Raw genomic sequence first — 23253 nt, 5'->3', positions numbered from 1 at the left:
GTTAAATCCATTGATATTGAGAGTTAAGTCTGTGAAATATCTCATAAGTCCTGCTATGTTATTCACCTGCTGTTAGGCTCTGTGTCTCATCTACTCTAAATATATTTACCTTGTTCACTGGTAGGGAGCATTTTATATAACCAGTTCCTGTTCTTCATGAGCTTCTCTATGTAGGATATATTTGATTAACTTCTATCCTGTTGATTTGGTGGAGATACATTGTTTCAAGATTTCTTTGGCATGAAATATTTTTATATATCCTTTTAATGTAAAGGAGAGTTTGGCTTGGGACCATATTTACGGTTGGTAGTTGATTGCCTTTAATGTTTGTCATATATCATGTGAGGCTCCCCTTTTTACCATATCAGCTAAGAAATTTGTATTTATTCTGACTGTATATCCTTTATATAATCTGTCTTTTCTCCTGACATATTTAAGAATCCCTTCATTGATGTCTAATGATCCTCTAATGGATTATGATGTGATGGTGGTTTGTTCTGTTCTTATAATGTTTGGTGTTCTAAAGGGCTTCTCTTATCTTAATTAGCCTCTCTGTTTGATTTCCCTGTCTTACAATTGGTTATTTTTTTAGGGCTTCTATCTCTTTATTAAAGCTTTATTTTAGGTTTGTATGGATTTTCTTTACAACTTTTTATTGGATGGTGGCTTGGGAGGTATGTGTTTTAGCTGTATGTTCTCTCATATCTTTTAACTTGGCATCCATTTTTCCCTTGGACTCTCTTGCCTTCTCAGAATTTATTTTTCTTTGTGTTTGGAGTCTCCATGAAATATTTTGCTGATCTTTGCTTGGTCTCATCTTGTTCCCAAATTTCCTTGCAGAGGTTTTGTATCTTTTCATTAATCACATTTTCAGCAGTATTTGTAATGTATTTTGAAAAATATCTTCTAGATAATTTATTGTTCTAATGCCCTTTCATTTACTGTGTGAATTATATTACCTTGGCATGACTTTTCTCATAATTTTCTGATTTGTTCTGTCCATTTGAAGTGTTTCTTGGCTTTCATTTGGGGGAATGTATGATTTTAATAGGTGACTATCTATGTTCTTGGATGATTTGTCAGGTGTTTCTTTGGTCTTCTGTTGTGATTTGTTTTTCAGGAATTAGGTTTTTGTCTAGATCATTAAGTGTAGGAGAAGAGATCAGTTGTGAGAGATGTTGTGAAATTAATACTTGTGGTTCCAACGACAATTCCGACTATCCAGTGGTAAGGTGAATTGTGCCTGTGTTTATATGTGACTGTCTCTCTGTTCATGATTTTTTTTCCCAAGTGGCCCTTTCATTTCCACACTGCAATTGTGTTTTTGAATATGTTGGCCAACACAGTCACAGCAGTCACCTTCCTGCCTGGGTAACTTTTCATAGATTTCTGTTTTTTTGTGAAGACAGTATAAAATATTCTTTTGAATTGTGTATCAATATATAATTATGCCTAACTTGGTGTGACACCCTAGAAATGGAGTACCTTCTAGGACTCTAAATCTCTGTTTCGTTAGGGAAATCTAGGGTACATTCCTGTGGTTATTCTGCCACTGTTTTTCCCCTTCCTCTGGTTCATTTATTATATTGTGGATTTTTTTCCACATAATTTAGGATTTGTGATGGTTGTATCAAGTTATTTTTGTTTTTCAGTTTGTGTTACTTTTACATAGTGATTTCTGGCTTGTATGAAGAGACAGTAATAATATGAAATGTGAAGAGCTAAAAGCTTAAAGAGACACAATGAAGGCCTAAGTAACTACATTACAGGCTAGCAACCATCTTGTGAGGTATGAATTATGAAAATAACCATGGGTTGGACCCAGAAATGACACAAAAAGAAAAACACTTCCTGGGCAACTGACACATAAACAATCCTCGGGAAAGCCACAGGAATTTTCTCCAAATGCATTGACCAAACATTGGTTGGCCATGCAGGACACGGTGACCCAGTGGCCAGACACTTCTTGTCAATAACACCTCAATAATATTAGCCAATCACATATGTATAGCTTAGTTTGTTTAACTGTTAATCAATCATGTAATTTCTCATTTAAAACTTCCATAAAGTTGTTTGTTCAATACTATAAAAACTGTGCTGATTCTATGCTTGGGGTCTCTTAGTGTCATGGGTTACCGATTGCACAGAGCACCAGCCTGGAGCTTGCAAATAAAAGATGCCTTTGTTACTTGTATTGGTTGGGTGGTCTTCGGGGGGTCTTGAGTCTGGTAAAACAAATGTAAGTTATTACATTGAAAGAAAGAGTGCAGGCATTTTAACCTATTTGCTACAATTAAATTAATATTAAGCAAAGCTACTTAAATCTTATTTACTCTTCAGAGGATGAGTATAGTACTGTTGGATATCTTGGAGGAAAAGACTTTAGACTGATTACAACTGATGCCTTTCATTGAAATTACTAGCTAAACATTCTCCTTCAGAAAGGCAAATGCTCCATTTTTTTCGTATTAGTATTATAAAATCATAACATCTGAATGTTGAATTGATTTCCTCTGCTATTTTCAATACCATTCTTCATCTATTAGGTATTTAGGGCTTGGAATGACCCGTTCTTTAAAATACCTATATTGCTTATATTGTGATATAAATCTCAGTAATATTAATATGAATTTATCACTGAGTCTCATCTTGAGCTACATTCATATGTAATTTATGCAGTCTCAAGCAAGAAACCTATTTTACTCTTTTCTATTCTTTAAACAATAAATCTATTATATTTAGAAATATGTTCTAAAGAAAATATGTTCTTTTATATTGTTCCAGTAAACATCATTTATTTCTAGTACATTTACTGAAATAAATATAAAGTATGGAACATGCAGACAACCCCCCCCCCTTATCACTTTAATGTATATCCTTGGGGACTATGTTATATATAAAAATAAAAAAGTGCAAAGCACATGTTTATACATGAATCATCTAATGGTTATATCAATTAGACACAAGAACTATCATACCACATCAAGTCTCAGTTTACTTAAAGGCACCAACATATTAGTGTTCATGAATATCACTCATCTTTAGAAAATGACAAGTCACAACAAAGTTTATATTTCAAATTTAAGAAATAAAAATTACACCCAGATTTGATGTGAATATCTTGTTTCCAGCAAAACAGTTATTCAGCAAACAGGGAAACAAAAAATAAGGGCTTGTCATATAGAAAGAAAGATGTAAAAGCATACTGTCTTATTTTAAGATGATACATACATGCAAATCTTTATTCAAAGATACTATAAAAATTCATGAGCGGATTTGTGATCAGAAGTGATAGGTAAGCAAAGTAACTGGAAAACTGTATTTGTAAATAGTGCTTTCAATATATGATTACGTTTTCAATAAATACGCCTATAGATGATGATTTTGTATCTGTAACACATATCCAGTATTCTACATTTTAGACATACTCCCATTCTCTTACCTCGTTTCTTGATCAATATTCTTCTACTTTCATGATGTCAATTTCTACTATAGTAACAAGGTGGGTGTTCTCTTGGTTTCTACATCCAATAAATTTTAGTATTTTGCAACGGTGTATAAACTCATGGAGTTTGACTGGGATGTGAAGTTTGAGGATACTGTATTCAGGGTATTAATTGGCTTGAAGCAGGCAGGAACCTATTGTGAATACACAGACACTCGGTATACTAAGAATTAGGGACTTGAACTCGGGGAAAGATAAAGGTCCAGGAAAGATCTTGAAGCTGAGATAAAGCAATGCAGCAAACATTAATCAACAATCATTACAAGGGAATGGAACATATATCTGATGTGTCTGGGTGGAAGTGGTGTGTGTATGTGCTTGTTTGTGTGTGTGTGTGTGTGTGTGTGTGTGTGTTTGTATGTGTGTGTGTGTGTGTGTGTGTGTGTGTGTGTGTGTGTGTGTGTGTGTGTGTGTGTAGAGAATTTTAGTGTGGCTTCTATATTTACAGTCCATAGAGCATTAATTGTTAAGGAGAAGGTGCCCTTACCAGAGCTCTGATACCATTGTCATCACTTTTTACTGCAAAAACAAACAAACAAACAAACAAAAACACTTGCTTAATCTCTAACTAAAAAGGGAAAAATAAACTAACATCTTACATGATTGTTCTGAAAATTAATTGGCAAATTGAAGGACAAAGGGAGAAATTGGAGATTAATACAATCTTTTTCCTCACTTCTGATTACTAAACTGTAATAGCTGTGATTTTCAGGAATCTCCTGTAATGTACTTACTGCTTAATTACTAATATGTTTAATAATATGAAGCATATGATAGAGAAATAGATCAGCCAGCAAGCACAAAGACCTAGTGATAAGATTGAGCTTTTGAGCAGGGTTGCCACATCTTTTAGTAAAGCAATTCCTTCATATGAATTTCAAAGGTTATGGCTTTCCCTGTGTGATTAAAAGGTAAGAAAGTACTGTAGAAACAAAAATTCCTGTTCAGCCAAGTAGAAAGTACTCATGTTCTCATCCTCATGTTGCAAATTTCCATTCCGTAAAGACTCTTTGTTAGTGTGCTTTCATTTAATATACTTCAGCACATCATCCTTCCCTGTTGGAGACGGAAAAAAAAGATAATTTTGTTTGAATATTATCTTACATAAGTTAGTGTGTACCGGCATGATTTGTATAATTACAGAAGTAGGGATCATATCACAACTAAAAAATATAATTAAAATCACATAAGACTAGAAGTTACAGAATTTTGTGCATGAAAACATACATTAGATTAGTTGTAGAATTTCTATTTTGAGACAGACTTTATATTAAAGTATAAAGCAGTTTACTAAAGGTTAAAACATTTTAATAAAAAAATATATTCTTAAAGATATTTTGCTTCATATTTTAAGAAGAAAAATGGTCCCAAAGTAATTATTTTTAAAAAATTATTTTCCTGTTTCCATGTGATTAACCTCCTAATTAGAAATCCAGATATTTAATTTAATTTAAATTAACCAAAAATATTTATTGAGTATATGAAACTTCTGCTCTCTACATTCTTCACACTAACTTTACCAAATATGATGAGTCTGAAATAATCAGTCTCTTTGTGACCTGTGTTGATATTATTTACAATGTGAGCAAAATCTTTAAAAAGTAGTATATAGTTTAGCTTAATTTCTCTGAAGAGACAATAAATGATATAATCAAAGGCTGAAAATGATAAGATTTAATTTTCAGAATTCAGGAAATGTTTTGACCACACTGGTTATTGGAGCCTTTGCAACAACCTCATGAGATAATTTATATTGATGAAGCAAAAATCCCAGTGGTTAGACATTTATGAATACAAAAATTGTGTCATTCTGAATATGTGGAGCTACGTATCAAACATAGAATTTTTAACTTTTAAATACTTGAATATGCTAATACATTTAATTGCAGGGTAAATACTTGTTTTGAAAGGAGATAAAATTGCATTTACATTGAAAAGTAAACCTAAGTATTCATTTGAATGAAAGACAATGTTTAAACATCACACATTAAAGAAACAAGATATACAGTTAGTTGTTTGTCATGCCAATATGTTCTCTAAAATAACTAGATTAGTAAACCTAAATTATTGCTTCATAGAGAAATAGAAATTTAGTTTCCTAAAATTCATGACTATAACTTTTTCTCAATTACTAAAAAACTGTTTTATGATTTTTTCATGGAATCTTATTTGATATATTTTTCTTACTAAGTTAATAATTGACCAATAACAATATAAAATATGCATGAACAAAGTTTATCTAACACAAGTATTTTATTCACAAGACGTATCATGGCTCTCTTAAAAAATACTAGACAACAGTGTGTTCTTTATTAATTTTTAGTTATTTTGTTAATGGTTATTAATGTCAGAAGTGGCAATTCCATAATATGTTTAAAGCATTTGATTATACTCCCACCTTCTATTTTCTTTTCATTACTTCTTCTTCCAAAGATCTTCTGTATTTCACATAAAGTTACATCTTTATATATGCACATATAATCTAATTTGGAAAAATAATTAAGGTAAACTGCAATTTAATTCAACTTGTATAGTGGATTAACAAGATGAATAAAAACTTGAATATTTTTATTAACTTCTGAATTTAGCTATCATTTTTATTATGGTTAGATTTAGGATCCCAGACAAAATTAGAATTAAGGTTAGTGAAATAGGTTCAATACAGGATGACTCATTGCAACAATGATACTCAGAAGACCCTATGTTGTAAAGGGACTTTACACCAAGAGGAGGGAGGATTAAGGGAGGGGGGCTAGTAGGAGAACAACAAAGAAGGGTGTAACAATGCTCAACAAGAAATATACCCATTACCTTACTCGTATAACTAATCTGTCTTTAAAGCATTTTTACAATAAAATAAAATTTAAAAATATAATGAAGATGGGTGTCAGTGGCTAACACTTTTAATCCTAGCTACTCAGGATGCTGATGTCTGAGGATCGGAGTTCCAAGCAGCCCAGGCAGGAAAGTCTGTGAGTCTCATATCTCCAATAAACTACTAGAAAACCATAAGTGGCGCTTTGGCTTAAGTGGTAGAGCACTCGCCTTGATCTGAAGAGTGGAGGGACAGTGCCCAATGCCAAAATTTAGGCCCCATGACCTACCAAAAAAAAAAAAAAAGAAAAAAAAAAGAAAAAGAAAACCTGACAGGAAATAGAAAAACACTTAAAAAATGTAGGCTCAAAATGCAAGTAAAATTTAGACCTACATCCTGAGCAAGAGAATAAAAGTGCAATAGAGGCTTGCTATTAACATTATGATTCGGTTATATGTAGGTTTAGGATTAGGCAAGATGTTCCAGTTAGAGCTGGGGTTAGCATGAGAAAAAGATGTAAGATTTAAAAAGGTGCAAAATTGCAACATATTTTAAGAAGAATGAATGACATCAAGGTTAGAATTAATGAAAACCAGTGTCTGTGTAACTTTAAACATTTAGACATAATTTGGCTTAAAGGTGAATTACATTTTGTTCTCCTTAGGTTTAGGGAAGGATAAGCTTTAGTGTAAAATTTAGTTTTCCAATAAGAAGTAGAAACAAAAAAATGTGTGATTGAATAATCTAGACAATTTTCCTTACAGTAACTATTTGGTGTTAAATCAGATTTTGATTAGGATTAGGTTTCTGGTTAAAGGGGGTTGAGAATAGGATAAATAAATTGGTTAAACTAGTTTCTCGTGCCTATTATCCTAGCTAGTCAGGAAGCTGATTTCTGAGGATCGCAGTTCAAAGCCTGCCAGGGCAGAAAGTCCATGAGACATTTATCTCCAATTAACCACCAGAAAACCCAAAAGTGGTGCTGTGGCTCAAGTGGTAAAGTTGCACACCTACAGCTAAAGAACTGAGGGATCATGACCTAGAGTTCAGGGATCATGCCCAGGCCCAGAGTTCAAGCCCCACGTTGGACAAAAAGAAAAAGAAAAGAAATGTGTTAAATGTTAAGTAAATCTGAACTTATTTTAGGTTCTAGGAATTCAGGAAAAGCTTGGATATTGGAAGTATAATGTATTTCATAATATCAGGATTTGAGATCAATGGATATAATGATTCCTGTTAAGGAACAAGATAGATTCAGAGTTAAAAGTGAGAAAATCCATAGGGTTTAGGAAAACCTGCAATTTATTTCAAGAATTACAGGTGAAATTTCAGTAATGATGACACAAAACAAGCATTTTTCATAAATTTTAGAAGTGAGATACTGTTAGTGTCAAGGATATGGTTATGATTCTAGCCATGATTGGGTTTAGAGTGAAGGAGAAAAAAATGAGAGTCAAATTGAAGGTAAATTTTAGAATAAGCCTGGCAGGAATTAGAATGAATGTGAACTAGTGTATTGCTATTAGTATTAGAATCTACTTGCAATTAGGGTTATGGTTATTCTTAATGTTCCAGTTAAGATTAAGTTTAGGGTTAGAAAATGACTAAGATATTGGAAAAAAATTGAAACATATTTTTGGAAAGCTTATTTTGCTGTAGGCCAGCATTCTACCACTTGAACCATGAGTCCACTTCCAGCTTTCTTTGGCAGTGTGTTGGAGATGAGAAACTCACAGACGTTCCTATCTAAGCTGACATTCAACTGAGATCCCCAGATCTCTGCCTTCTGATTAAAGGTAGGATTAAAGGCATGAGTTACCAGTGCCCAGGAAAGTGCCTGAATTTTACTGATTGTTTGTACTTTTGTTCGAGATTGAGATTTGAATTCATTATCTGACAGCTTTGCTCACTAAGTAGCATTTTGCCACTTGAGCCATATCTCCAAAATGATTACTATAAATAACTGAAAATCATTAAATTTTCTTCAGGTGATATGTATCATTAGTGTTGTTCTAAAACTTATCCTAACAAAAAAAACTTATAGACCCTGGAGTTGATCAGAGCAAATTTTCATTCTTTGCTTCTAATTGCATAACAGTTTAGGGACAAGATTTTTTAATTATTATTTTAAGTAGAAAGAAATTTTAAGTAGTAAGAAATTATCATTAAACAAAGCATTTTATGCGTACAATATACCTTGATCAGTGCCAACCCTTTCAATGTTCTCATCCATCCTTCCTCTATGCACTTCTTCCTTCACTCTTCTTAATATTGTAGGATGTTTATTGGATTCCTTTCTGCATTTTCCCCCTTTTCTCCTGTTCATTCATCTACCTTTTAACCCTTCACCCCTCATTTGACTACCCACTTCCATATGATCCAGCAACTTTACTCCAGGCATTTACCTGAAAGATTACAAACCAGGATATAGTAAAGGTTTCATCCAGACCATTCTTATTGAATATGCCCAGATAACCTTCAAGAGAAAAAAAATCAAGAAAATGTAATACACACACACACACACACACACACACACACACACACACACACACACACACACACACACACACACACAGAGGAAATTCTACTGACCCATAAGAAAGAATATTTTAACATTTGTATCTCTCATTTCTAATTTCATCTGCCTAGTATCCCACTGTTGTCCTACTGTCCCTGTACTGCAGTAACTGAAACATGCAAACAGATGTAAAAGATTTTCAGGGTTATGGGCGAGCCATAATTTCCTGAATATGAGTTCTTTGCTCATTCTCTTTGTCTATTCATGCATTTGAATAGTGATTATACAGATTCATTTGTACCATTTGCTACACAGAATAGAGATGAACCACTTGTATGTATGTATGTATATATACATACATATAAATACATATACATATATGTATGTATATATACATATATATACATACATACTTGGATATACATATATACATGGACATATGCACACATATGGATATATATTAAATACTTGAGTACATTTCATGTTTTCAAGAATTACAGAGCTAACAAAAATCACATGTATTTTCCTTTTCAATTTTTTCAAAATCTAAATAACTTTGTCTCTTTTGAATACCTAATTTTAAAGAGAATGTCATCATCTCTGATCTGTCAGGCTCCTTGAAATTAGATGTTCAAATAGGCTAAAATTATTTAGGCTTTCTGGTGGAAGGGTTCTATTCAGGGGTTCCCTGCTTGCTAGATAGGACTCTGGTTGAATAGCATCAAGAAGCTCAACTACTTTTACCATACTTCTAGTCCATTTAATTACTTGAGGTCTTGAACTTTTTGCCCGGGTCTGATCTTAGATTGACTGAGACTTTGCTACCTATGCCTCCCACATAATTAGCTAGGAATACAGATGTGAACCACTATGGAAAGCTCATTCGTTAGGATGGCCGTCTTGGCAGTTTTTTCTCTGGCCTGGCCTCAGACCATGATCCTTGTCATCTCTGCTTCCCAATCAGCGGGAATTACATATGTGGGCTGCTATACTTGGTGTACATGACACCTTCTGTTTTATAAAAGAGGTTTTTACTGTAAAAATATGGTATAGAGGGGTTATAGTTACATGAGCAAGGTAATGAGTACATTTTCTATGAGGTATTGTACCTCCTCCTTTGTTTTTCCCCTACCCTTTCTTCCCTCCCACCTCCACAACTACACACCCCCCTCTCCTCCCTTCCCTGCTTTCCCACCCATATTGTAAAGATTCTTTTTCAACATAGTGTCTTGTGCATCTCATTGTTACAACGGGTCAGCCTGCCCTATTTAAACATTTTGTTTTTTCCCTTGCCCTACCCAAGTTAGAGAAATGGTGTATACAAGATGCAGGGCACATACATTAAATACAGTGAAAAAAGGAGTTATACCTTGGTGGGGGAAAATACAAAAACAAAAACAAAACGAAATCACATGGTAAATTATAAAGCCTATCTTGGGATTCACTTCGCTTAACATCATCTTATCTGTTGGTATGTACATAGCTTTTGAACTCTTATGCGTGTCCCAGATATACACTAGTTATTCCAAATAAGGGAAACCATAGGACCTATGTTTCTTTTGTCTGACTTACTTTACTTAATATAATTTTTTCCAAGACTCCACTTAGAGCTCCCCTATACCCCAGCAATCCCACTTTTGGGCATTTACCAAATGATAACACACAAGTCCATACTAAGCTACCGGCACAACTATGTTTATTGCAGCATTATTTACCATAGCTAAGATATGGAACCAACCCAGATGCCTCTCAGTAGATGAATGGATCAAGAAAATGTGATACACACACAAACACTGGAATTCTATGCCTCCATCAGAGAGAATGAAATCGCCCCATTTGCTAGGAAATGGAAAGATGGGGAAACAATTTTATTAAGTGAAATAAGCGAGGCTCCAATAACCATAGGTCCCATGGTTAACCTCACTTTCAGAAAGTAGTACATGGTACCATATAACCTTATAAGAGAATGTTATGTGAAATAAGATAGGGACACAAATGATTGTTTTTATTCCATGAGATTCTTATCTCTATGTTATCCCCCAAATAAAATTCGAAGGAGAGCTGTGGTTGAAATAAAGAGCACCACCCTTGAGGGAAAAAGCTTAAGTGAGAAGGTAAGGTCCTGAGTTTAAACCATAATATCAGCATTAAAAAAGTGATTTCTTTTCCTGGAGGTTTTTATTAAATTGCTCAGAATATAATCAACGTTGTATTTATGTTTAGCATTATTATTAAAATCATGTTACAATTATTGATGTTATTTTCTTAAATTTAACTTACACATTAATATCCAATACTGATAAGAGATGATTACTGTTTCACAACTTTTTATGTCAGCTGAATATATGGATGAGAGGTGTATACAAGGAATTTGGGCTGAAAATAGATGTTTGAAAGCTCTTCACATAAGTAAATGATTGCTGAAGAAGCTGTGGACAATTATGAAATAAACCAAAGAAATTAGCAAGGAAAGATAAGGTATGATTCTGGAAAGCACACAATTTTGGAAGAAAAAAACACAAGGAAAATATGTAACTTTTGGTAATAACGTTGTAACCCACCTACTCATTTGATTCCTTATTTCTAGAGGAAGGCATTTCAGTTAACTTCATTTTACAAAATTAAACATGATTGACATTTAATATTAACTGGCCTCTGTCTCAGGTAAGCAAAAAGCCAGGTGCCAGGGGCTCAGGCCTATAAACCTAGCTATTCAGAGGGCTGAGATCTCTAGATCCTAGTTCAAAGCCAGGTTGGAGAGGAAAGTTGGTGAGACTTTTCTGTGCAACTAATCACGAGAAAACTGGAAGTGGCACTGTGGCTCAAACTGGCAACCAAATCTTGAGTAGTAAATCTCAGAGACAGAACCCAGGCCCTGAGTTCAAGCTCTCTGAAATTATTCTTAAAATACTTGTTATCAGGATTTCTTTAACTTGTTTAGAAGAATGTTTTAAACTTAGGGATTTTTAATTTCATGTTGTCAGCATTGATTTTTAAGATGTGCAGAGAAAAAATTATTTATAGTCAGAAATGGTTTGTATTGTTTTGTATTACACATTGACTCTACATTGAGAGATCAGCTGGAAAGCAGATGGCCAAATCCTGGCTGTTGGCAATGAAGATGGATATGTATTTCTTTTAGCAAAGGAAAAAACTTATGAATTGGTAGCCTTTATATATAACACCTTAATAGTAACAATAAAATTAATATTATTACTATTACTATTTTTTGTCAGTTGTGGAGCTTGAACTCTAGGTCTGGGCATCGTATCTCAACTCTTCAGCTCAAGACTAGCACTCTACCACTTAAGCAACAGTGCCACTTCACATTTTCTGAACCTTTAGTTGGATATAAAGGTCTCACAGACTTTCCTGCCCTGGCTGGATTCGAACAGTTCTCAGTCTCCTTAGTAGCTAGGCCTGGCAGTAAAATTATTTTGAAAAAGAACAAACCCACGATTGTATACTTAAAAAAATCACAGTTTGGCAAGTGTATCTATAAATTGTTGTATCAATTAACTATAGGCACCAATCATTTTTACATCTCACTTGTTCTTTCCAATGCCAGATAATATTTCATTAATTTACTTTAATTTTTCCTAACAAAGTTCATTATGAATACCCAACAGCACTATTTTCTAGTGAGTATAAAAATTCTTCAACATATTTATTTCAACAAACAGCATTTTGCACTTGTTTTTTTTTTAAATTTTGCCAGAGCTGGGGCTTGAAATCAGGGTCTGTGCACTCTTCCTAAATTTCTTTTGCTCAAGGCTAGCACACTACCAATTGAGCCACAGCACCACTTCCAGTTTTTCTGCTTACGACATACTGAAGAATCAAATCAAGTGCTTCTTGCATGTAAGGCCAGCACTCTAACACTAAAAACACTCCCAGTCACTGGGTCTTTTGTTGTTGTTGTTTTAAGATAGCATTTTACTATATGTCCTTCTGATTACCTAAAACTTAGGCTGGCCTCAAGCTAACTTCTAAATCAGCCTCCCAAGTTCAGAGATTACAAACATTGACCACTATATTCAGCTCATGATTCTTTATGAGAGAATACTCTTTTCAGATATAGAAAGTTATTCGGTCTTCCTTTGGATGGTTTTTGCATTCAGCAATTTTAATCACATTTCTTGTCCTGGTATGTTTCCTCTTCTAGATGAATAGAAATATTTCAGGTTCTTAACTTGAAGCTGATCCCTACTATCCAACAACATCACATTCTGGTGAATAGCACCAGCTAGCCTCATGAGCATAGCAGCCAGATGGAGCTCAGCTATCTGATGGCTTTGGGCTCCAATAATGTAATTATTTCTGTGCACAGAATGAAAACTGTCATAGGTAATTTTGATTTATTCCATTCTGTTCTCAGCTACTTGCCATTCTCAGCTTTGTATGTTTTAAATTCTGTTAAACGTTAATGACTATTTCCAGTCACTCTCAAATGTAACATATATGTATTACTTTAAAATTCATTCAAACATGCAAAAATATTAACGTAGTTGATTTCCACCAGTGGCTCATATTTTAAAACCTATCTACTTTAGAGGTCAAAAACTGAGGATTCAGGTTTAAAGCAGCCCATGCAGAAAATCTGAGATATTTCTCCAATTAAGAAAACAAAATCCAGAAGTGGAGATGTGGATCAAGTGGTAGAGTGTCATCTTTGAGCAAAAAGACCAAGCAAGAATAATACATTTAATTCTAACTCCAATATTACTCATGGAAAACACACAGACACAGACAGACAGACAGACAGACAGACACACACACACACACACACACACACACACACACACACACACACACACACACACACACACACACATACAATCTACATTTTCCTAGATTCCCCTTCCTGAGCAGTATACAATGCCATTAACTTAATGTATGTTTTCTCCAAATTATTTTGGTAGGGATTAAACTACATTTGTATTTATGATAATATTTGTTTTGTACTTTTTGTTTTACAATTTTGTGTACTTATGTGAGAGAACAGTGTTTTGTGAAGACTAAACAGAAATCAATGTGTCAGTAAATAAGTAGGTGACAGGTAGACTGAAAGATGCAGATAAAAGCACTTGAAATTTTATTTCTACAAGTTTAAATATATATGCATATGTATGTATTTAAAATTTCTGCCAAAATTTTATTTTTATTAATAATGATCTATTCGTTACATTATATAAATTTAACATATTGTATGTTTCATAGTAGATTAATATTTATAGAATTTCTTTCCTTTGGAGACCAGGTTTTGCAGCGTAGACCAGGCTTTCCTCACCTGCTTATTCTCCTGTGTCAGGTTCCTGAGTATTGGCTGGTATTACCATGTGGTAGGATAGTAACATATCCAGTTATATTATTTACATTTTGTACAGTAGAATATTACTGTGAACAGCTTTAAGCCAAATATCTTCATGAGTATGAATGAATTTCTTGCTAATATGTTATAAATAGTGTTACTGAGTGAAGGCAATTATAGTAGGCTTGCCTGTACTCCCAGTACCCAGGAGGATTGTAAGTTTAGGAGCAGCCTGTGCTACACAGAAGTCCCTTTTAAAACAGAAAAAATCAGGTGAGCTTGGAAAAGGAAATATATTGTTAAGCAGGATGATAGGAACACAAACAATTTAGTGTGTGTGTGTGCTTGTGCATGTGTGTGTGCTTGTGCTGGTCCTAGGGCTTGAACTCAGTCCTTTTGCACTGTTCCTGAGGCTTATGCTCCAGTATAGCACTCTACCACTTGAACCAAACTCCACCTCAATCTTTTTTAGAGATCATTGGAGATGAATCTGATCCAGTTTCCTCCAGACTTAAAACCTTGATCCTCTTTTCTCAGCCTCTTTTGTAAGTAGGATTACAGGCATGTTGTATTACTCTTAAGTAATATAGTAAACATCATGCCAGTTTTTACTCCTTCCAGCAATGTTTGAGTGTTGCACACACACCAAAGATAAAACCGCTCCATGTTTGATGACAACCAGATCTCATAATGCTGTGAGGTACGTATTGTTATGCTCATTTTACCTGTAAAGAATTTGAGATCCAGAGAGTTTCAATAATTTTGAGCCCCCATCTAGTATACAGTGGAGCATGTATTCAAGTCCAACTAGTTCTGTTTATTTCAGAAAACATGGAGTCATAAAGTGGTCTAGTAAACATGTGTTCTAGTGAGTACTGCTCTTTGCAAGTACAGTTCTGTGCCTGACAGATTACCTTTCTCTTTCTTTAACTGCACCCCTTTTCATAAGCTAAGGAAAGCACAAGTGATAAGAAGAACCATTTTTGAAGGAGAAATTGATAAGGGGGTTGACCTTGGTATCACATACATATTAGTCTGACCTCCCATTTGAGTTATGGCTCCAGCACTACATTTCTGTTTTTTCTTTTGTATTGTTATTATAAATGTGAATTACACTGAGGTTACAGGCATATAAGTCAGGTATGGATATATTTCTTTTTGAAAGGTCAGTCCTTCCCTTGCTCTCTCAATTTTTCTCACAGGTTTGGTTTTTTTTAACTTCCTTTTTCTTCTTCTTCATCATCATCTACTTCTATCATTATTATTATTATTATTATTATTATTATTATTATTATTATTATTATTATTATTATTATTATTATTATTGTGCTGTAGAGGTTTTAGTTACAATCGTGTGGTAAGGATTACATTTCTTTTTTCTTGTTTTTGTTTTAGTCAGTAATGAGGCTTGAATCCAGGGCCTGGACACTTTCTCTGAGCTCTTTTGCTGAATAATGGCACTCATATTGAGCCACAGCTCTAATTCCCGGAGTGCATTTTTTTGGACAATTTTACCCTTTCACTTTATCTCTTTTTCTGTTTTCCCATTCTTCCCCCAAAACAAATTTCATAGGTAATTTTCAACATAGTACCAATTGAATACCAGTGTTGCAGGTGTTCATTCTTTGTCCCTCCTTTTCTATGACCCCTTTAACTTCTGAAAAAAATGACAAAAATGAAAGAAAATATATATCATCTTGTTTCTGTTTCCTGGTCACTGGTTATTTTTGAGAATGTGTGTGTGTGTGTGTGTGTGTGTGTGTGTGTGTGTGTGTGTGTGTGTGTGTGTGTGTGTGTGTGTGTGTGTGTGTGTGAATACTGGGGCTTGAATTCAGGGAGCTGACCTTTAGCTTTTTTAATCAAGGGTGACAGTTTAAGACTTGAACCAAACTTCCATGTCTTGATTTTGAATGGTTAATTACAGATCAAAGTTTCACTGGATTTCCTAAGTAGTCTAACTTCAATTCACTTTCCTCAGATCTCAGGTTTCTAACTAGCTAGAATTACAGGTGTGAGCCACCAGTGGTACTTGGCCTACCTTCTTTTTGTTAAGTAGTTTAAATGTAAAAGACAGTTGCAACCATAGTAAAAAAAGAAATCAATTTAACTTTCCCAGCTTCATTAATTTTTAATATTTTGTCACATTTGATACATACAGAAAAACATTTTTTGTAAATGCTCCTGCAATTTGGTTTTCATATCAGATTTTTCGTCATGATGAACTTGATTTTTATAGCTTTTTACTTACTAAATATTGATGAGAATATGTTCAGAGGGCATTGATGACCTTTTGCTGGCTTTCATGCAGAAATGTTACAAGCTAACACTTGATAAATTTGTGTGCAAGACCCCGATGATATATCCACATTCTTAGCCAGAATACAGTAGTGCCTGTTACAAATCATCTAGATCTGACAAACCCTGACTCAGGCCTTGTTACCACCTTCATGAATGTCCTCTTAGTGTGCAATACTGACTCTCCAATGACCATGACAGAGCCCTGCTGCACGTTCTCATGACACAGCCAAGGTCACCAGTCAGGCGTGCCACCTACAGTATGATGGGAGACTGGTGACTGTTCATATGGTGGAACGACACAGGAAATGTTAGGTCCTTAAGCTGTCATCAGTCCCCAGGGTTCTTCATGAGTATTCGATCCTAAGATTTAAGGAGACATCAAACTCTCTCTTCCTTGTGCAAGTTGTGGACAAGTTTTTCTTCTGGGGCTGTCATCTTCTGTGGAAAGATATGATCTGAGCTCTATAAGCCATTTTGCTTATTCTAGGCCCTTAGGGTAAGTCTGGCATGTATACTTAGACAAAAAGAAATGTAGTGATAAAAAATAGGAGACAACATTTTTCCTAGTCTATTTATTACTCAAATAGGTTTTCAGATTCTACCAATAATTCTTATTAGTAAGAAGCACTATCTCAAAAATAATCAGTGACCAGGAAACAGAAACAAGATGATATTAATTTTCTTTCATTTTTTTCATTTTTTTTTACATTTATCTCTCTTTCAGAAGTTTAAGGGGGGCTGGGAAGGTGGCTCAGTGGTAGAGCGCTTACCTTGCATGCTCGAGGCCCTGGGTTCGATTCTTCAGCACCACATAAGAAAAAAGAAAAAAGCCAGAAGTGGCGCTGTGGCTCAAGCAGTAGAGCGCTAACCTTGAGCTGAAGAGCTGAGGGACAGCGCCCAGGCCCAGAGTTCAGGCCCCATGACCGGACCCAAAAAAAAAAAGAAGTTAAAGGTGTCATTGAAAAGGAGGGACAAAGAATGAACATGTGCAACATTGAAACTTTGATCTCTAATTAACCATTCAAAATCAAGACATGGAAATTTGGTTCAAGTCGTAGACTGTTACCCTTGATTAAAAAAAGCTAAAGGTCATCTCCCTGAGTTCAAGCCCCAGTATTCACACACACACACACACACACACACACACACACACACACACACACACACACACACACACACACACACACACACACACACACACACACACACACACACACACACACACACAAACACAAACACACACACACACACACACTAGTCCTTAGTGCTCAGGATCCTGACATGGAGATCAGCCTTTTCCAGCTCAATTTATCCTAGTTCTGGTAAGGACAGCTATTTAAGCTGAAGTTTGGTGGATAATAGTCATTCCTTCTCATTCTTTTTGCCTGTTGGTGTTGTTGAGTCCACTTCAGGGCAAAATCAGTGCCTGACACCTACTTGCTGCCATGGCAAAGTTGGCTGTGACATCCTAGATGTTATGGCCATTTTATTGTGAAGCCGTGTGAGGACACCCAACCCCACACAATTTTCCCCAAGGTATGTGTCTCCTTTGTCCAGAAGTGCATTCAACAATTCAGCAACCAAAATATCACCCAGTTCCTGATAAACTCAGAGTATGTTTCTATTTCCTTTAAAAAAATTCGACATGCCTTTGACAATTTGTCATTGAATTACTGAAACAGAGTATATAATTTTATGTATTTGTAAGTCTTTGACCATCTTTCTTTAGCTCTTGTCATATTTCTACGTGTTTGCAGCTTGCGAAGGGAAAAAGATTTAATTCAATATAGTCAGACTATCGTTCAGAAGGATATTTTTAGAACCTTGTGGAGGGAATGCCAACTTTCCATCTGGTGTTCTAAAGATGGCCTTCTTGGTACAGGAACTGAGTACACAGTCAAGATAAGAAGCTTGTCCTGATTTCTACTGACTTTCCTCTGTGGTCAGGGAGTTTGATCCCATGGCATATGTTTGTTTGCTACACTGGAGGGCCCATGCCTCCTCTGAAAAATCTAAGGCTTGGGGATAAGAGATACTAAAACTCAAAACCGAGCTTCCTACATCAGTAGGATTACAGGTTTGAGTCTCATGTACTCAACTTTTTTATACATACTAAACTCAGTTTCATTATATTCACTTTCATTATATTCACTTCATAGACAGATATATACAAATATATGTATATAATATTTATGTATAATCAGTGTTATATCTAGAAACACACAAATATATATTCATATAATTATAATCAAATTATATCACTACTTTCTCCAATAACATTTACACTAATGTTTTGTGCAAAAAAACACGCAATTCTAAAATTTTAAATGCCTTTTTAGTTTGAAAAATCATATTGAATCTTATATATTATATAATATACTATGTAGAACATAAAGAATATAACATGTATTTACATATAACTGATTTAATTGTGGAAATTTTTCCTGATTTTGTGTTTGTTCATCTATGTAAGCCTTCTTTCTTCTATTGATGATGGCTTTTACTTTCCAGTATACATAACTCCTATATATTTTGTCAAATATTTTCAGCCCAAAGTAGACTTTTTATATTATTGGAGCCAAATTTTCCTTCCATATTTGCTCAAGGCAAATGAATGCAATGAAAATGTATACAGATTTGAACTCATTGTTGGAAGAGAGTCCCACTTAACGCTATAAGTATTGTGGTATTTGTCCCAATTGACAGAATAGCTTTCTAGGACATCTGATCTGCTATGTTCTAGACCTTTTGTAGCCACCTTATCACCCCATACAGGCATGGCCTGGCTTCCTTGTCACTCTTGTTGCATTTAACAGCTCCGATTATATCCAGTAGGCTCTCTTCTACAGCCCCCTGTCACTCTGCTTCCCCGCCTCCAGAACAGGTATGCACGATTCTTTAGTTTGTAGGTTTAAAAAGAAATATATTTAGGATTCATGAATTCTAGAATATGTCAAAAACATTTACATTTTAATAAAGTTAGAAAAATAAATAGAATGAACCTTTTACAAAAATCAGAAAAAAAAGAAAAATAAGGATTTTCTTAGGAAGGGGAGAAGGAATCTCAAAATCTAGATTGGCCTCTAAGGTGCCTTCAGGCAGAAATTCTGCCTCAGAGTCTTCAAAGGGATCTACTTCCTCAATAAAGACAGGATTTTCTTCCTGAGTCCAGGGAGGGACAGATTCTAATTTATCAACTGGAAATTGGATACCTTGCAAGAAGAGAGATTGGTCTGGGTATTCTGTGAGGAAAGATTCCCTTTCCTCAACTGAATCTAGATTTTGGACCTCACTTATTGGTTTTCCTAAACATACACTGGGGTCATTTTCCATTAGCACATATTTAACTATCACACCAAGAAGTGTTTTTTTTTTTTTTTGACTGATTTAGAGCTGATCTAGCTGGATTGTGAACATCAATGGAAGACATTCTGTATCGTCTTTTTCCTTGGTGGTATGTGTAGATACACCTGCATCACATGTGGGGTTCAGAATCAGTTGGATGTCCACAGGACTCAAAACCTACTTTGGCCTTTCTACAAATTGAAAAACACCCTCTACCTTCACAGGATTTCTGGAGATCAGCGATGGCTTCCAATCTCCATCAGTCACCATAGACGACATCACTGATGGGTTCTTTATCTGGAGTTCTGCAGGAGCTTTTCTACGGTGATGCAAACCTGAGAATGAAAATAGGTACAGGAGTCTTTGAGTAGACCCTCGTAGTTAAGGTGTCACTAAACTTCCAAGATGATCTAATAGGAGAAGCAGTAGGATTTGAGTTGGGACTGAACACTGATGAGGAGGTAGGCTTTTTCTAATGAGTGGCTACTTCCAAGTTCTTTCAAAAGGAGAACAGACATTACCTGGCAAAGAATATCCATAAAAGGAAATTTTGCCAAGCTGGGGAGTACTAAGGGCTCTTGGCCAATCAGACACATCCCTAGAGACTCAGGTTCCATCCCTACTCACAAGCTCTGGGGCATCTAAACAAGGACTTCTTCCTCTTTTTCTTGGTCTCATGGGTTCCTCCAGCTGGTCCAGAAAAATATGTAAGCGGAAGAGCAGGTCTGAAGAGGCCATGATGAGCTTGACATTCTGTGTCAGTTCTTTCAGGGTGTCATTGTTCTTGGGCTCATAGAAATCATCAGGGTAGAAGTCCATCCACATGGGGAGGATGAAACAAACAACGCTGTGGACAGATTGATTGTTGGGAAGTGGAAAGAGACTCCTGCAAGCAGGATGCTCCTCACAACCCACTTCTAGTAATTTCTCAAATATAATCCTCTAAAATTCTCCCTGTAATAGGAAGAGAAATTTTTCCCCACTGGATCTGACTTGCTACACACAGCCCTCCCTGTCATCCATGAGAGTCCAAAAGCACAACCACAACCACAACTGTGTAATCTGCTATCCACTGATGTGCCAAGCCTCAACCCCCTGTTGAAAATTACAACTGGTGTTCAAAGAAGAAAGTTGAGTTTGATTCAGAAACCTCAAAGATACCAAGTTTTCAAGGATAGAATTCTTTGTGCCAGCGTCCACTTACTTCTTCACTTGTTCAACTTCTTCTCAGTTATGGTAGAAGTATCTGTACCAATGGGAGGAGAGAAGGAAGTTAACTCTATGCTTCTCCTTTTCTGAACTAACAGGACACACATAGGACTCACTAAGTCCCACATGGTAATGTAAACATGACACACACAATTGCAGATATGTATATACAACTTCATGGTAATTCTGTGAAGATGCTTATGTGCATCTGTCCAAATAAATGCACAATGGCTCATGCCTCTAATCCTACTAATCTGGAGGGTGAGATCTGAGAATCACAGTTTGAACCCAGTCTAGTTTGTAAAAATCTAAATATACTTATCTTCAATTAACCAGTCAAAGGCCAGAATTGGACCTGGGGCTCAATTGGTAGTGTGTTAGAAATGGGACAGCACTCAAGCCCCCAATTAAAGTAAAAGTTGCCTCCTTTCTTCTGTCTATATTCCTTCAAAGGCCTCAAAGATAGTGATTTCCTAGGTGAGCGTTGACGTTGGGTGCCACTTGCTCCTTCCTTAAATCCTAGTCTCTCAGCAAGCAAATTACTAAGGCTCCACTAGCTTATGAGGCACATGAAATATTCTGGCAGCCCAGTCCTAAGGAATTAGCCAAGGACTGCACTTCTTTGTCTCAAGCCAAGCTCCTTTGACTAGACCCCAGTGAAACTGTCTCAGAGATGTACCTAGTATTCCAATATTCTCCCAGGGGGTCTCATCAGCCCTGGGTTTGAAGGAGGAACACTAACTTCTTTTGTTTGTCATGGGGCTTGAACTCTGGGCTTGGGTGCTATCCCTCAGCCTTTCAGCTCAAGGGGAGCCCTCTACCACTTGAGCCACAGCACCACTTCTGGTTTTCTAGTGTCTTATTGGAGAGGAGTATCATGGACTTTCCTGCCAGGGCTGGCTTTGAACCGTGAACCTCAGATCTCTGTCTCCTGAGTATCTAGGATTACAGGTGTCAGTTACTGGTGCCTGGCTTAGGAACACTAACTCTTTTGTTTGTCAGGGCTTGAAATCTGGGCCTGGGCCCTGTCCCTCAGCTCTTCAGCTCAATGCTAGCACTCTACCACTTGAGCCACAGCACCACTTCTGGCTTGTTTTCTGCTTATGTCGTGGTCAGGATTCGAACCCATGGCCTCATGCATACAAGGCAAGCTCTCTACCACTAAGCCACCTTCCCAGCCCAGGAACACTCACTTTCAGAATATCCAGCAACTGATCCATTGTCCTACACTTTGTGAAGTGGTGGAGGAAGTTTCCCACATAGAAGGGATCAGCTTTCTGGTAGGTAGGGACAAGGTCCATTACCAGAATTTCCAGAAAGCCTGAGTCCAGGCTCCATACATAATAAGGCACATTCAGGGTTTGGATGAACTCATTGTCACACTGAGGTGGTAAAAAAGAATGGATCTATGAAACATGGAAATGAGAGTACACTTCAAACTGAGTAATTGTAGTGGAGTGGATTGAAAAGTGCACAGCAAATATTTTCTGTCTACACATATAAAAGCATATAAGAAGAAGTTTCTAGTGTGGGCTAGGATGAGATTAAATAGGTTTACTGTCATAGTTACACCTGGCCTGAATTTCCTTGTGATTTCCTTGGTTTCTTCTTATAAAAAGTCCTGAGACATTGGATTCGTGGTTGGGCACTGATCGAATGTCTGCAGCATCGAGTGAGGCACTCACACCTCTCATGCTTGAGACCTGAGTCTCTTGACTTTGAAAACAGTACAGGAACATCTTTCTTGTTCCTGAGCCACAGGCCAAGTGAGCTGGCTTGAGCTAACTGTAGGTTACAGTTGCGTGGCTCTCAGAGATCTATATTCTATTCCATTGTGAGTGAGGTAGTATCATCTCTCAGAGCCCAATGATCTAAGCTGCTTGCTCACATAAGACCATCCCCAAGACAAACTGGAGGCTGAAATCTCCCCTCCCACATCACTTTATACACATGTGGACATTGTCAAATCCCAATAGCCTCAGCTAGGCCTAGATACAGGCATGTCTCAACCTCAAATAGCCCTTCCTAGGTCAGATCCAGGCCTTATTTGTCACTATTCCTCTCATCCTGCACAAATCATTTTGCCTCTCAGGGCCCCCTTGGCCTGCCATGTGCTTCTTGCATCAATTTTTGACATCTACTTCCTAAGACATTATTAGGTTTTTGTTTCCTAATCTTACTTGCCTTTGAAACCCCAGTGTGCTTTCATCTGGAAAAAAGGCAAGTTCTTAGCGGTGGGAAAATCAAACAAG

At 36.1% G+C, this 23253-nt stretch overlaps 1 long non-coding RNA gene across 1 annotated transcript; it reads right to left on the bottom strand.

The window, feature by feature from the left end:
- Window positions 1-16768: 16768 nt before the first annotated feature.
- Window positions 16769-20087, bottom strand: LOC138822006 (uncharacterized). Its single transcript, XR_011370291.1, has 3 exons — window positions 20009-20087; window positions 17218-17246; window positions 16769-16885 (listed from the first exon to the last, which is right to left on the bottom strand). It is a non-coding gene; the product is annotated as an uncharacterized lncRNA (long non-coding RNA).
- Window positions 20088-23253: the final 3166 nt, after the last annotated feature.

This window comes from Dipodomys merriami, unplaced genomic scaffold (assembly GCF_024711535.1).
Source record: "Dipodomys merriami isolate MVZ:Mamm:240054 unplaced genomic scaffold, mDipMer1.0.p SCAF_972, whole genome shotgun sequence".
Classification (NCBI taxonomy): Eukaryota; Metazoa; Chordata; class Mammalia; order Rodentia; family Heteromyidae; genus Dipodomys; species Dipodomys merriami.
This window is presented reverse-complemented; position numbering and strand designations above follow the sequence as displayed.